General features: G+C 36.8%; 1 pseudogene; it reads right to left on the bottom strand.

Moving 5' to 3' along the window:
• Nucleotides 1-14,260: 14,260 nt before the first annotated feature.
• Nucleotides 14,261-14,859, bottom strand: LOC116751589 (annotated as a pseudogene).
• Nucleotides 14,860-17,116: the final 2,257 nt, after the last annotated feature.

Here is a 17,116-nt window from a genome sequence, read left to right as displayed (position 1 = left end):
AGAACACTTTACATCATTACCTCAGTGGAAAACATGTATCATTTTCCATAAATAGAAATTAATTAAAAACAATCTAATAAAGGTAAAACAATATTAAATTCTAGCCAAATAGGTTGCCTGCTGGAGGTTGCTGCAGTCATAAAGAGAGATTAGCAAGTCTTAGAAAAGTCTTAATGACATACTAGTTACAAGCTCAGACTTTCTCCTAGCGGTAATCAGAAGATTGAAAAAGAATTTGAAAGGGAATTAGTTTCTCACTGTGTGAGTTGATATTCTTTAGTGCTATGTCTGCGCCCCACTCAGAATCAGTGGCATGTTTCTCACAAATTGGGACATGCCATTTTATTATTTTTTTTAATTTATTTTTTTAACATCTTTATTGGAGTATAATTCCTTTACAATGGTGTGTTAGTTTCTGCTTTATAACAAAGTGAATCAGTTATACATATACACGTATCCCCATATCTCTTCCCTCTTGTATCTCCCTCCCTCACACGCTCCCTATCCCACCCCTGTAGGTGGTCACAAAGCACCGAGCTGATCTCCCTGTGCTATGCGGCTGCTTCCCACTAGCTATCTATTTTATGTTTGGTAGTGTATATACGTCCATGCCACTCTCTCACTTTGTCCCAGTTTACCCTTCCTCCTCCCTGTATCCTCAGGTCCATTCTCTAGTAGGTCTGCGTCTTTATTCCTATCTTGCCCCTAGGTTCTTCATGACCTTTTTTTGTTTTTGTTTTTTAGATTCCATATATATGTGTTAGCATATGGTATTTGTTTTTCTCTTTCTGACTTATTCACTCTGTATGACAGACTCTAGGTCCATCCACCTCACTACAAATAACTCAATTTCGTTTCTTTTTATGGCTGAGTAATATTCCATTGTATATATGTGCCACATCTTCTTTATCCATCCATCTGTTGATGGACACTTAGGCTGCTTCCGTGTCCTGGCTATTGTAAATAATGCCGCAATGAACATTTTGGTACATGACTCTTTTTGAATTATGGTTTTCTCAGGGTATATGCCCAGTAGTGGGATTGCTGGGTTGTATGGTAGTTCTATTTTTAGTTTTTTAAAGAACCTCCATACTGTTCTCCAGAGTGGCTGTATCAATTTACATTCCCACCAACAGTGCAAGAGGGTTCCCTTTTCTCCACACCCTCTCCAGCATTTATTGTTTGTAGGTTTTTTGATGATGGCCATTCTGACCGGTGTGAGATGATATGTCATTGTAGTTTTGATTTGCATTTCTCTGATGATTAATGATGTTGAGCATTCTTTCATGTGTTTGTTGGTAATCTGTATATCTTCTTTGGAGAACTGTCTATTTAGGTCTTCTGCTCATTTTTGGATTTGGTTGTTTGTTTTTTTGATATTGAGCTGCATGAGCTGCTTATAAATTTTGGAGATTAATCCTTTGTCAGTTGCTTCATTTGCAAATATTTTCTCCCATTCTGAGGGTTGTCTTTTCATCTTGTTTATGGCTTCCTTTGCTGTGCAAAAGCTTTTAAGTTTCATTAGGTCCCATTTGTTTATTTTTGTTTTTATTTCCTTTCCCTAGGAGGTGGATCAAAAAAGATCTTGCTGTGATTTATGTCATAGAGTGTTCTGCCTATGTTTTCCTCTAATAGTTTTATGGTGTCTGGCCTTACATTTAGGTCTTTAATCCATCTTGAGTTTATTTTTGTGTATGGCATTAGGGAGTGTTCTAATTTCATTCTTTTACATGTAGCTGTCCAGTTTTCCCAGCACCACTTATTAAAGAGGCTGTCTTTTCTCCACTGTATACTCTTGCCTCCTTTATCAAAGATAAGGTGACCATATGTGCGTTGGTTTATCTCTGGGCTTTCTATCTTGTTCCATTGATCTATATTTCTGTTTTTGTGCCAGTACCATACTGTCTTGATTACTGTAGCTTTGTAGTATAGTCTGAAGTCAGGGAGCCTGATTCCTCCAACTCCGTTTTTCTTTCTCAAGATTGCTTTGGCTATTCGGGGTCTTTTGTTTTTCTATAAAAACTGTGAAAAATTTTTTTCTAGTTCTGTGAAAAATGCCAGTGGTAGTTTGATAGGGATTGCATTGAATCTGTAGATTGCTCTGGGTAGTACAATCATTTTCACAATGTTGATTCTTCCAATCCAAGAACATGGTATCTCTCCATCTGTTTGTATCATCTTTAATTTCTTTCATCAGTGTCTTATAATTTTCTGCATACAGGTATTTTGTCTCCTTAGGTAGGTTTATTCCTAGATATTTTATTCTTTTTGTTGCAGTGGTAAATGGGAGTATTTTCTTAATTTCACTTTCAGATCTTTCATTGTTAGTGTATAGGAATGTAAGAGATTTCTGTGCATTAATTTTGTATCCTGCTACTTTACCAAATTCACTGATTAGCTCTAGTAGTTTTCTGGTAGCATCTTTAGGATTCTCTATGTATAGTATCATGTCATCTGCAAATAGTAATAGCTTTACTTCTTCTTTTCTAATTTGGATTCATTTTATTTCTTTTTCTTCTCTGATTGCTGTGGCTAAAACTTCCAAAACTATGTTGAATAATAGTGGTGAGAGTGGGTAACCTTGTCTTGGTCCTGATCTTAGTGGAAATGGTTTCAGTTTTTCACCATTGAGAATGATGTTGGCTGTGGGTTTGTCATATATGGCCTTTATTATGTTGTGATAAGTTCCCTCTATGCCTACTTTCTGGAGGAATTTTATCATAAATGGGTGTTGAATTTTGTCGAAAGCTTTCTCTGCATCTACTGAGATGATAATATGGGTTTTCTCCTTCAGTTTGTCAATATGGTGTATCACATTGATTGATTTGTGTATACTGAAGAATCCTTACATTCCTGGGATAAAGCCCACTTGATCATGGTGTATGGTCCTTTTAATGTGCTGTTGGATTCTGTTTGCTAGTGTTTTGTGGAGGATTTTTGCATCTATGTTCATTAGTGATATTGGCCTGTAGTTTTCTTTCTTTGTGACATCCTTGTCTGGTTTTGGTATCAGGGTGATGGTGGCCTCGTAGAATGAGTTTGGGAGTGTTCCTCCCTCTGATATATTTTGGAAGAGTTTTGAGAAGGATAGGTGTTAGCTCTTCTCTAAATGTTTGATAGAATTCGCCTGTGAAGCCATGTGGTCCTTGGCTTTTGTTTGTTGGAAGATTTTTAATCACAGTTTCAATTTCAGTACTTGTGATTGGTCTGTTCATATTTTCTATTTCTTCCTGGTTCAGTCTCAGAATGTTGTGCATTTCTAAGAATTTGTCCATTTCTTCCAGGTTGTCCATTTTATTGGCATATAGTTGCTTGTAGTAATTTCTCATGATCCTTTGTAGTTTTGCAGTGTCAGTTGTTACTTCTCCGTTTTCTACTGATTTGAGTCTTCTCCCTTTTTTTCTTGATGAGTCTGGCTAATGGTTTATCAATTTTGTTTATCTTCTCAAAGAACCAGCTTTTAGTTTTATTGATCTTTGCTATCATTTCCCTCATTTCTTTTTCATTTATTTCTGATCTGATCTTTATGATTTCTTTCCTTCTGCTAACTTTGGGGGTTTTTTTGTTCTTCTTTCTCTAATTGCTTTAGGTGTAAGGTTAGGTTATTTATTTGAGATGTTTCATGTTTCTTAAGGTAGGATTGTATTGCTATAAATTTCCCTCTTAGAACTGCTTTTGCTGCATCTCATAGGTTTTGGGTCATCGTGTTTTCATTGACATTTGTTTCTAGGTATTTTTTGATTTCCTCTTTGATTCCTTCAGTGATCTCTTGGTTATTAAGTAGTGTATGATTTAGCCTCCATGTGTTTGTACTTTTTACAGTTTTTTTTTTGTTTTTTTTTTTTGCAGTACGCAGGCCTCTCACTGTTGTTCCCTCTCCCGTTGCGGAGCACAGGCTCCAGATGCGCAGGCTCAGCGGCCATGGCTCACAGACCCAGCTGCTCCGTGGCATGTGGGATCTTCCTGGACCAGGCCATGAACCCGTGTCCCCTGCAGCGGCAGGTGGACTCTCAACCACTGCACCACCAGGGAAGACCTATTTTTTACAGGTTTTTTCCTGTAATTGATATCTAGTCTCATAGCGTTGTGGTTGGGAAAGATACTTGATACGATTTCAATTTTTTTTAATTTACCAAGGCTTGATTTGTGACCCAAGATATGATCTATCCTGGAGAATGTTCCATGAGCACTGGAGAAGAAAGTGTATTCTGTTTTTTTTTGGATGGAATGTCCTATAAATATCAATTAAGTCCATCTTGTTTAATGTATCATTTAAAGCTTGTGTTTCCTTATTTATTTTTATTTTGGATGATCTCTCCATTGTTGAAAGTGGGGTGTTAAAGTCCCCTACTATTATTGTGTTACTGTCGATTTCCCCTTTAATGGCTGTTAGTATTTGCCTTATGTATTGAGGTGCTCCTGTGTTGGGTGCATAAATATTTACAATGTTATATCTTCTTCTTGGATTGATTCCTTGATCATTATGTAGTGTCCTTCTTTGTCTCTTGTAATAGTCTTTGTTTTAAAGTCTATTTTGTCTGATGTGAGAATTGCTACTCCAGCTTTCTTTTGATTTCCATTTGCATGGAATATCTTTTTCCATCCCCTCACTTTCAGTTTGTATGTGTCCCTAGGTCTGAAGTGGGTCTCTTGTAGACAGCATATATATGGGTCTTGTTTTTGTATCCATTCAGCCAGTCTACGTCTTTAGGTTGGAGCATCTAATCCATTTATACTTAAGGTAGTTATCGATATGTATGTTCCTATTACCATTTTCTTAATTGTTTTGGGTTTGTTATTGTAGGTCTTTTCCTTCTCTTGTGTTTCCTGCCTAGAGAAGTTCCTTTAGCATTTGTTGTAAAGCTGGTTTGGTGGTGCTAAATTCTCTTAGCTTTTGCTTGTCTTTAAAGGTTTTAATTTCTCTGTCAAATCTGAATGAGATCTTTGCTGGGTAGAGTAATTTTGGTTGTAGGTTTTTCCCCTTCATCATTTTAAATAGGGACATACCATTTTAGAACATACTCTATTTCACTCAACGAACAGCATATTTATTGTGTATCTAATTTATACAGTACTGGACCTCTAATGAAGAATAGAACATACTCCTCAAGTAAACAATGTGATAATTCCTATGATAACTGAGCATAGGGTGCTTTGTGGAATCAGAGAAGGCCCTCCACCCCTGGAAAGCTAAGTATTGGAGGAGTAGAAGAAAGCCGGGTATAGAGTGGTGGTAGGGCAGGAATGAGGTGGGGAGGGGTTGGGGTACATATAGAGTGTTACAGAGAAAAGGAGAACAAATATAAAAGCTTTCAAGGAACACATGCTCATTGTTGTACAGGTTTGTCTTTGGACACACAATCCCTTAGGTTTTCTTCTCACAGTTAATATTTGGGAAGGCAGCATGGTTTAATGAGTAGAGTCAGGAAGCTTATCACTCTGACAAACCTTTATTAGTACCTACTCTGTGTCTGGTAGCATAGATAGAAAGATGAATAAGGCACACAGTGACACTGACCCTCCAGGAGGTCACAGCCTAGTGGCAGAAACAGTATAAACACATGCTATAAAAGTGTGCTGAGTGCTGTGAACAAAGTGTCCCTGGAACCTGTTCCTGGAACCAGTGCTGTCTATCCCGCTGTTTGTGGGGCTGTGGGTGTTTGAGGGAAGGCTGTAGAGAGGAGGTGATGTGTGGGCTGAGTCTTGAAGAGCAGGTAGACATTTGCCTGGCAGGTGTGTATGTCTGTATGTGTGTGTATGGGCATGCATGCACACAGTGGTCTAGCCCAATAGAACAGCATGTGCAAAGACTGGGAGGGGTAAAGAACAAGATGTATTTGAGGAACCACATGGTCTCCTGTGCAATTGGAAGCATAATGTGTACCTGGAGTTGAACAGAGAAGGAAGACTATAGAGATAGCCTGGGGCAAGATGTGGTTTTTGGTATTTATTTACTCTGTTGCTGTCCTTTTGGGGGCTCACCTTTCAAATCAGTAAAGGAAGGAGATCTCCTAGGCACCCCCAAGGTAGTTTATCCTTAGTTTTCTTGTTTTATTTTTTTCCAATATAGTATTAGCTAATTGGTAAACTGGTATTATCTCGTGATCTGAAATATACCAACAAGTGTAAATATCCCCAAAGAGAGCTCAAGAGACATTTATAATTGTCAATTCTCAGGATAGTGGATCCTTTAAAGTCTGTGCTGACCTTGATATTTTACCTTGTGACTCTCTTTTTTTTTTTTTAAATTAGGTTTAACCCAGAAGAATTTAGCTAAAAAGTTTGACTTCCCCATACCTTTGAATGAACCTTCCAAAATAATGAAGAAAAAGAAAAAGGTATATTATTGTAAAGGGGAATGAGTGATATTTTGAATTTTAGATTAACCTGTCTAAATACAAACGTATGAAGATACTCAAGACATTAAAAATAGTGCCATCTTTTGAAAAATTTAATTTACTGAGATGAGAAAATAGAATTAATTTAGCAGTAATGAAACTGGGTTTGGAAATATTTATTAACCATAAAGAATAGTCCTTCCAGTGTTTGAAGATATAAAACGCATTTTAGTCAAAATGTAGCTGACTGTGAGCTTTTTCAAAGCATGAAAATATATGTTGCATAGAATATAACAAACTCAGATAGTGTTACATAAGAAAATCATGGATTTCACAGAAAAGAAAAAGGTATCTCTATTGGTGTCATATTGCTCTTTTAAAGGCAAGGGGTGTACAAGTTTCTAGCAGGAAAGCTGACAAGCATGAACCTTTATGCTGAACCATTTTCATGTCTGGCTGTCCAGATGTCATGGTAACTTTGAGTGTTTTGAACATATTCAAGGGACTTCCCTGGTGGCTCAGTGGCTAAGAATCCACCTGCAATTCAGGGGACACGGGTTCCAGCCCTGGTCCGGGAAGCTCCCACATGCCACGGAGCAACTAAGCCCGTGCACTACAACTACCGATCCTGCGCTCTAGAGCCCGCGAGCCACAGCTACTGAAGCCCGTGTGCCTAAAGCCCGTGCTCCACAACAAGAGAAGCCACCGCAGTGAGAAGCCCGCACACCGCAACAAAGAGTAGCCCCCCCCCCACTCGCGGCAATTAGAGAAAGCCCGCGCACAGCAATGAAGACACAACTCAGCCAAAAATAAATAAATAAGTAAAATTAATTAAACATATTCAAGATCAGTTACTCTACTAATCTTTGTTTACCACTATATATTTTACACTTCAGTTTAAAGAAACTGTTAGTTGATAATGACACATAAAATTATATTATTTCTGAGCTTTGAGTTTGTTTGATTTCTAATACATGTATAGTATAAAATAGCATTCAGAGTGACTAATCCTTGCAGCAAGTGTATTTTGAGTGAGCATTTAATCTTCCCACTATACTAAGAAATTTTTCTTCTAAGAACCAATTCCTCTTGGGCAATAGCCAATATTTACCTGTAACTACTTTGTGCCAGACAGTGGGGTAAGTGCTTTACCTATATTTTTCATTAATTCTAATAATCCAGTATTTGAAGTTATTCCTAAATGAGATTAAAACACTTGCCCAATGTCAAGCAGCTGGTTAAGTGGTGAAGCCAGAATTTGAGCCTAGATCTATCTGCTTCTATAGTCTCCATTCTTCCTATTCTAGTATATTCATGTTCTCTAGTAAGTTTGCTTTGGTATGTCCTAGGAGAAATGTTTAATTGTTAAGTAGAATAAAATACATTAAAAATCATATCATTGTCCAGTGGTTTAGACATAGACATAGGAATAGAAATTCGCTATTTTTACTACCTTTCAAAACAAAATTGAGTATGTTGAAACCATAGGACTTACTAGATATTGCCTTTGAAAGACATTGCCTTCAACCAGGACAGTTAATTTAAATACTGCAGAGAGGAAATGCTAGGAAGTTGGAAAAAGATATCAGAGAATTCACTGAATATGGGAAAACAATCATGTTTAATTTTTAGATCTCTAAGTATAATATTGCTTTATAATGATAATATCAAACTGGCATGCAACACAGTTGGCTCACTCCCAATTGCCTACATCACAATGTAGTCCAGATTCTCTGCCCAGTGTTCCTTAACTGTGCTTACCTTTTTAAGGTTTCAGTATGGAATGGAGTGTACAAAGTCATTTCTAAAATGCTTGAAGAAAATGAAAAATACAGACTTAGGCTGAAATTATGTAGTGAAAGTAAGTTAACACAATTTTCATTGTATTAAAGAGAACTGGCTTCTCTAATAGTTTAGTTACCTTTGGATTACATTAGACCAGTAGTTTTCCTAATTGTCACATTCAATGTATAGAGCTATAGAAAAAAGGCTACCATATTATCACTGTTCATTGTAATGAAAAGTCAATGCATTGTAAAGCATTAAGTGTAGAGTAGACCACAGGTGTATGTGTGTGTGGAAGAGTGCAGAAGGTGAATGTTGACTGGAACTGACTGAGTCAAGGGAACACGCTTGTCTATTAAATTTGAATTTTAATGCCAACTTTTTTTAAAAACGCCAAATTTTTAATACAGATTACAAAACTCATCCATATTGATGAAGAAAAACATTTTAATTGTATTATAGAAGTATAAATTCTGTGTTGCTTCATACAGTCACTTCCTTTTCATGATGCTGCAGTCCAATTTAATGCATTTAGCAAAATCTGCCCTTGAGTTATGGCCTTGATGTCATTATTTCATTCCTGGAAAACAATTCATAAATTAAACCATGTTTTAGGCTGCATCAGTGAGTTGATATTGTGGCCAGAGCAAAATTAGATGTCATCTAGTATGTTTATCAAAGTAATTGGAAGTTCTGGATGCTCAAACAAGTAAGTTGGATAAAATTTATGTAACATGAATTGCTAAATCATAAGGCATTTTCTTTCCTTTACATGTATGTCCTAATTCATATATTACCATGCTGAATGCTTCTATAAGTTTTTAGTGCAGTCACTCAAGGACAACTTTTATATTGACAGTCAGTAAATCTGCATAATTTGATTTTGTGAAGAATATTTTCGTAAGATAATTAAAACAATGCCATTTTGTAAGCAGCGTAACACTGGAAACTCATTACTGTTATTGTAATATTGCATCCATAATAGCATAAATTGTTTGCAATCATGGTACAGTTCACATTAGTGATACTCTGTTTTATTTTTCTTATCCATTTAAGCAGGAGAATGAAGCAGAGGGCATTTAAGAGGAAATAAGTTGTCAGTGGTTTCTTAGGTGACAAAGATGTTTGAACAGGCAGAGAAATGTGCACAAACCCTGGACGTTGTTGTGAGTGTTAATCCAGATCCAATTACTCTAATAAATATACTAGATCACATCTAATTTTGCTCTGGCCATTACCTTGAACTTGTCGGGTTCTTTTGTGCCTCAGCAATAGACCTTCTATTAAATATCAATGATCTTGTAATATGATCTTGTAAGGATTATTTAGCAATTTAAAATAATATGCTGTGTTTTCCAGAAATAGCCTCTTATAAAAAATAGCCTCTTATAAAAAAAAGGTATTTTTATTACAATTTTTAACCTGATTATAGAAACTAATAATTATATTTTAAAAATGTATTATAATTCTTGTTCCTTATTATATATTTATTAATGGGAAAGCCAATGCCAGAGACCAACTTGAATTTTCCTTATATTTTATGTTGTTCCTAGATTCAAATTACACAAAATGAATCTTCTTGTCATCTTCTGGTAAGAATCCACTTAGATAACAATGAAAAGGTGTAGACTTTTTCCTTCCCCTTTACATCCTACCATCTCCAACCTTTAATGTATACCCATTGCTAATTCTAGCCTGTTTCCTTCCTTAAACCCAGTGTCTGACACATAGAAAGCATCATTAAATATTTGTTGAAATTTAATAAGCTTCATTTGGGCCTCATATTCACAATGCCTATTGAAACTACTCTCTCTGGTCCAAGTTTTATGTTTTTTCTTTTTCATATCTCTGCTTAGTTCTCTTTTCTTTTTGAACATGCTTTCACATTTAATGTTGTTTTACTACTACTTGTTCAAATTTTTCTCATTATTATCCTGAAGACTATGTCATGGTTCTCTTTCTACCTTTCTGACCATATTTTCTATGTATTTTTCATTTGTCCCTTTTGCTACCATCTAATAACAAATGCTTCCCTAGGAGTAATTGTTGGTCCTGCTGTCTCTTTACATATTTATTCTGAGATAACTCACCCATTTTATAACTTCAGTTACTCTTTCTGGGTGTATGACCCTTAAATCTCTATCCTACTTCTGACCTCTGGTCATGTGCCTCTGAATTTCTTTAGGCTGTTCTACAGTTACTTTTAAATGCCACATGGTTTAAACTGAGCATGTCATCCCCCCACTTTTTTTTTTCCAATTGTGCCCTGATATACTAATCATCTGGACTCATTCAATTCTTAGGAGTAGGTTACACCCAGTTTGGTGGGGTTTGGAAAGTAGTAGAAAAGGTAAGTAAGATGGGCTTTGGAACAGAGAAATTAGACTTTTATAAGTGGGAATGTGGGGGAAGGGAGTATACTTTAAGACAAGGACATGAGAAAATTCATGGAGTCACAGAAAATGTTTAGGAATATACAGCTTGATTAAAGCTTTTCAAGGTAGTCATAGTGAAGAAAGGTATACAATGTACTGAGAATGTATTTCAAATAGTCTCACATGGATACTTGGCCAAGGATATGTACTCAGTTCAGTAGGCAATGATGAAACATGGAACATTTTCGTAACCCTTTATTCCAAATGATTTCAAATGTACATAAAAATCACAAGAAGAATACAAAGACCTCCAGAATACCCGTTACCTGGGTTCACCGTTTTTTACGTCTTGCCACTTCGCTTTATCATTATCCTACTCCCCCTCTCTCTTTCTCTGTGTGTTATGTGTATCAAGTATTGCCCCTTAATACTTTAGTGTGTATATCCTAAGAACCAGGATATCTTTTTTATAACTACACTACAGTTATCAAATTCAGGAAATTTAACATTGGTATAAAACTTTTATGTAATCTATAGTCTGTATTCCAGTTTTTTCTTGTGCCAATAATGTCTTTAATGGGATTTTTTTCCTGTTAGCAGGTCTGGTCCAGTGTCATGTATCGCATTTAATTGTCATGTCTCTTTAGTCTTCTTTAATCTGTAACAGTTCTTCAACCTTTCTTTGTCTTTTATGACATTGACATTTTTGAAGAATGCAGGCCAATTATTTTTCAGATTATCCCTCTGGACTTGCTGATACCTCCCATGATTTGATTCATATTTTGCATTTTTGGCTGGAACATTATATAAGTAATGTTACTTCCTTCTCAGAACATCACATCTGGAGTCATGTGATTTTCATTTATCCCTTATTGAGGGATCTATTGGTTTGATGTCCATTTGATCTATTGCTTAAGATGTCCATTTCTCCACTATATATAGTTACTATTTTTCATTTTGTAATTAATAAGTATTTTATGGAAAGATAATTAGAAATTACACAAATATCTTGTATATCATCAGTATAGAACATTTTAAAGCAGTGGGTTGATCAGATCTGCATTTTAGAAAGAATCCAGTGTCATTTTATAAAAAGGTTTGGAATAGAGGCAAGATAAGAGGTGAACAAGAAAATCTAGGGATTGTAACAGCAGTCCAAGGGAAAAGTGAAATGCACTTAATGAGAGTGGAGAGGATACAGATGACTAGATGTAGGGCAGTATGAGAGATGATACTAAGGTTTGAGAATGAGCAGATAAGAAATAAGGAAGTCAAGAGAAAGAACTGGTTTTGCGAAGCTACGGAGTTTTATTTTGGCACGTACAATTTTAGACGATAGGTATTCAGGTGAAAATTGTAAGCAATTGGAAGTGTCATGTCAGATCCAGTGTGATATCTATACTGCATAAAGGTCATATGTAGTTCTAGCAGTAGATGCAGATGAAACCTCAATGCGGGGATGGAGGGAGAGGAGAGGACTGAGAACAGAATGTCAGGCAACATCTAGGATGAAGAGGAAGTCTCAGTCCCTCGAAGAGGGATTCTAGGGGCTTAATTAGGAGTAATGAGAGAAATGATTGTCAGTTTGGGGGGATACAAATGAAGCTTGTGGGAGATCAAGGGATCAACAGTTTAAAGGACAGTGACCTTTTTCAGTGAGAATATAGGGGTACAAAAAAGTAGGGGTATAGAAGTATATGTATATCAGCTGGGAATATTTTAGGAGTTCCAGTGCTTAGAAGTAAAGTAGAAGTTCCAAGTGATGACAGTGACCATCCAAGCAATGACTTTGCTTGTGAGTGGCTGAAGTGACTTTGCTTGTGAGTGCTTGTGACTTTGCTTTTGAGTGACTTTGCTTGTGAGTGCTTGTGAGAGGCCTGGAGATAATGACCTGTGATATAGTCTTTTTTGTGGCACAGTTCTTATAATTGGGACTGTTGAAGTCACCACGGGTATTGGCAGGAGTTGGAGTGGAGAAGAAAATATGAGTTACATATTGAGTCCATCAGAAGCTTTTTATGGTCAACTAGAGAAAGTAAAAATCAAAACAGTAAATGCAGGGAGTGGCTAACTGTTGCTTTGCAGTTTTAGAAATGTTAAAATTTTTCAGTGACTACTGATTATGACATTTTATATTAACAAGATTCAATTTTGTCATCTTTTATTTAGGGTTAACCTATTTTTGGATCTGTTTACCAAAGAAGATTATGAAGAGTTTAAAGATGGAACTTTAAATTGAATCATAATTATATGTTAATTTTGATGTGTTTTGTTGGAATTGGGACTTTAATAGTTGAATAGAAAAAACTATGTTCTTTATCAATTAGTAGTGTTTCTTTGCAAATTAATAAAAATTTTAGTTAAATATTGTTATTATATGCATACAAGTGTTATTTTTAGAATTAATACTTATTCCATACTCATTCAAATTAATATTTTACATAAAATTTAAATTAGCATATAAATATAATTGCATGCATTTAAAATTGCCAACTTTTCCCTTTTATTAGTGAGTCTGCATCCACTGCTGGGTTTTTTTGTTTGTTTGTTTAAGAAAAGTTTTACTAATGTGTTAATATTTCAGCAAAGTTATTGCAATGGATTTAAAAGGCAGACAGACACTATTATAGGCTATAAAGTAACAAGTTTCATACAATTAAAATATTACATAGACCTATGGGATGTACTGAATAACTAACAGACCCATAAAAGAAATTAAATCTGAAATGTTAAATCCAGTATTAGCACCTACAATATCTCTGAAAGTAAAACTTTTAACCGTTTCATTCTCTCCTAGTATATGTCCTAACTTTCTCCCAAATACAGTGCTCTCAAACCCCAAAGATGAAGGGCACAGGAAATCCCAATACTAAGAACACACAGCCAAAAAGAACTAGAAACAGTGACCCAGACTTGAGACTTTTAGTTGGAAATCACTTAACTTACTGAACTTGAACCAATCATAATATTTCTGTGCACTGAATACTGTATATGAGGAAAGTCTAGGAATCATAAGGTTTGCCAGTAGGGATAGTTAAAAATTAGCAATATATAGTAGTATTCCTATCAAATTTTTTTCTCTTAAGTTATATTTATAACAAAACTATAATTAAAATACTTATTAACACTTGCTTATTCAGGGGGACACAGCAGGGACATTTGTGTTTGATGGTTTAGCATCCACCTTATTGTGCTTACTTATTTTTATAAGGAACAAGCAACACATACTGCATCTTCCCAATGTTCAAGGTAATGCAGTAATAACAGAATTCTCAAAAAAAAAACCCAAAAAACAAAAACCTGGAAATTGCATTAAATACTGCTTTAATCAGGAATTGCTATAATAAAACAAGTAATATTATACATTATTTTCCCAATGAGCTTTGGTTTGAGAAACTGAACAGCAGAACTTGATCTTTAAGCTTTGAGTCATGGCAAAACTGGTAATTCTCTGAAATCTGGGAGATGCATTAGCAAAACCAGACACAGCCCACCCTTCACCAAAATCCTGGAGAAAAGCATTTTATGAATTTGGGGGAGTAAGACTGAGCACTGGCTAGTTTACGACTTGCTGAAGCCCAAGGAATGACGAGAACCACTGGCACTGGTGGCAGGTAAGAAATAAACTGTGTTGGGCTGACCAACTGCATATTTTAATGGCTTTGAATAAAAAAAGTGAAATGCTTCATTGCATTTTCTCAAAAACTAATCAAAAGGTTACAGAGTCCTACACAATTTGGAGACACAAAGTGGATGCTGAGTGACTAGAGGTCGCTCCAGGTGTGGAATTTTACAAAGTCAGTCCTTGGAGTGAATGGCACCGTGGCTCTGGCAGCAGATACGAAGGAATGATGCTCTGGAGAGGAGGTGGGGAACACTCTGCGGTCGGCCGGTGGACAGGTGAGGGTCCCAGCTGGAGGTGGGCCTTTAATCCTATGGTTTATCTTCCACTACTCAGGCCTCTGTCTTTAGAAATAGTAATTTCAATGACTCGAAGTCCTCTCTCCATGGGATCTGTCAGGAGGAGGCCTTGGGGAGCATAGATCTTCTCATTCTGCTCTTGAATGTATCTGGAGACTTTCTTCAGAACCTTCTGGTAGTGAGTTTCCATGCACAAGAAGATGGTGTACGCTGTTAGACAAGCCAGGCAGCCTTCAAGATAGGACTGGCCCCCGAGCTTCTCTGCTTCAGCAGAAAGGTTATTTAGAGTTCCAACTGTTTCTTCAAACTGTTGCCTATCAATCCGGTTCTCCAGCTCCGCGGGGAACTTTGGTCTGGAACTGGCAGCGGGTGCCACTGCTGTAGTCTCACTGAATGAAAACCTTCCAGGACACTGGCGCCTGCTGCGGCCTCATGGCGAGGACAGGACGGGCCGCGCTCCCGGGCCCCGCCCCGCGCACCCCAGAGCCCCGTTCGGCCCGGGAAACAGGAACCCGCCTCCGCTGCCCTCCAGCGGCTGTCGCACCGCCTACGCCTCCACTGCTTTATTCATCCCTTCATATAGATTTAATTGTTTTAAGTTAAATTTGGATTCATTTAAATTATTTTTGGCTTCCTCACTTTTTCTAAATTTCTCAATTATGATAAAGACCTACCATTTACATAGCAAACAGTTATTTGGGGTGTTTAATAGTTATTTAAGCCATCTTTTTATCCTAGGGAAAGTTAGTAAATTTATGCAGAGTCTGTATTATAAAGTGGAGTATTTTAGGGAAATTTCTGGATAAAGATGAGAGGAGACATTCTCCTTTCCAGGCCCTTAATTAGATACATTATTTTTATATCAGTAAATGAGAGATTCAGAACTCTGAAAATAATTTAGAAGTGTTTTTCAGTGAAGTCCCTTTATATTCTACTCAATATTAGTAGTAATCATCTAGTACCTACATAAGTTCTGCTTTTTGCTGATGCAGTCTCTCTCCCTAAATTGTATCAAAGGCAGGAACTGAAAATGTGGGAGGGAGGAGGCAAAAGGTTTTCCCTTAATCAAGCTCCATGTGCACGCCTTGCTTCTTTCCTTGAGGTGAAAGTCCTCTTTTTTTATCCAGGATGATGACAGTGACATCCATTATTTTTGAGGGTACTGAGAGGGTGAGCCTCCTCATTTCTCTTACAATGGCATTACACAGTGGCAGTAATACAGAATTCTCACGAAATGGTACAAGATGTAAGGATTGTAAAATAATTCATAATTTTGTTTCTTCTAGTTATAAGTTTACTACTTCATGAGCCTAGAACAGACTAGGGTTTGTGGTAACATGTTCTTGTGACTGTTTACCAAATCCATCTGTTTCCCGTTGAAGGATACATTGCCTGAGTGAATGGGCCCTGCTTACCATGCAGTGTCCAAAGGTCCCCTGGCAGCGAGGGTCATGCAACTTCTTTGGAATGCACTGGGCAAATTTTCAGGCTGCTAAATTCTTGCGTAAAGCTTCAAATTTTAGCTTAATACAATTTAAATCATTGTAAAATGAGACATTTACTTGTTTACACTGCAATTTATGCTGCGTAAAGTGTTGTGATGAACATGAATGAGGATGTTAGGTTCGCTTCAGTGTAAGTTTATATTTATGTGAGTTATACTACTTGACATAGTGAAGTAGTCTGTTTTAATTTATCAAGTGTGTCAATATTTATTAGATTTTAGAAATGAGTCTAATGCTGGATACAAGCTTTGTCTCACTGTTCTAGAACTGTGGAGTAATGAAGACTTACTAAAATGAATGTTCCAGATATTTCCTCTAAATCTTTAAATTTTCATTTAATAATGTATACCTGACTCTTCCTTTCTTCTGCTTGGACCAAAGGCATTTTATTTTCGCCCAATAGTCTAGTATTTGCAACTTCTGTTTTGGAGTCTGCAGTGAGTGTTTCATGCTTAGCTGTGCATGCTGGGGAGGAAAGATATTTTAGTGGTTCAAATTAAGCATTTGGGTGAGTACAGAATAGAGGAGAAACATGTCAGTACTTCAAAATATTATTCAGCCATTTATTCCAGTCATCTGGAGGATTATAGGTGAGCTTTGGAACTATTAGGAAAAACGAATGGGATCTTTTAGCAAAGGAGATAACTAAAATTCAAGACATTTTCCCATCTAGTATAAGCTGAAGAAAGGTTAAAATTTGGGGAAAGTTTTGGGTAACCTAGGAGTCTTTGAGAGTAGGCTTATAATACAATGATGAGAGACTAGTCTTGAGTTTGGGAGCCAGCCCTGTGGGAGTGGAGGTGGAAACACACTAGTGCATCATTAATTAAAGGGAGAATGCTTGGCTGGGAAGTGGTATGCTACTGGAGTAGCATCACAGGTTCCTAAGTCAGGGACCATATATCTATGGCAGCTATGTAAATACGCTTCTCAGATTTCCTACCACATAGGGGGACATAATTGAGTGATGGCCCCCCTGTACTGCATTGTGCATTGACTCTTACATTTGTGTGAGGCCCTGCTTCCCAACTAGTTGCTCGTAGCCACTGATTAAGCATGGCAGGGATATTAAGGCAGATACATTTCTGTGAGATGAGCCTCAAAGACTCCCCATTTGCTTCGCTGAAACTTTCTTAGAACCACAGCAGAGAGAGAGTCTAAGACTTTTCCTACCCAACCATCTTTCCTTCCC

This window comes from Phocoena sinus, chromosome 3, assembly GCF_008692025.1.
Source record: "Phocoena sinus isolate mPhoSin1 chromosome 3, mPhoSin1.pri, whole genome shotgun sequence".
Classification (NCBI taxonomy): Eukaryota; Metazoa; Chordata; class Mammalia; order Artiodactyla; family Phocoenidae; genus Phocoena; species Phocoena sinus.
Note: the sequence above shows the minus strand (reverse complement) of the source record. Positions and strands in the feature narration are given on the sequence as shown.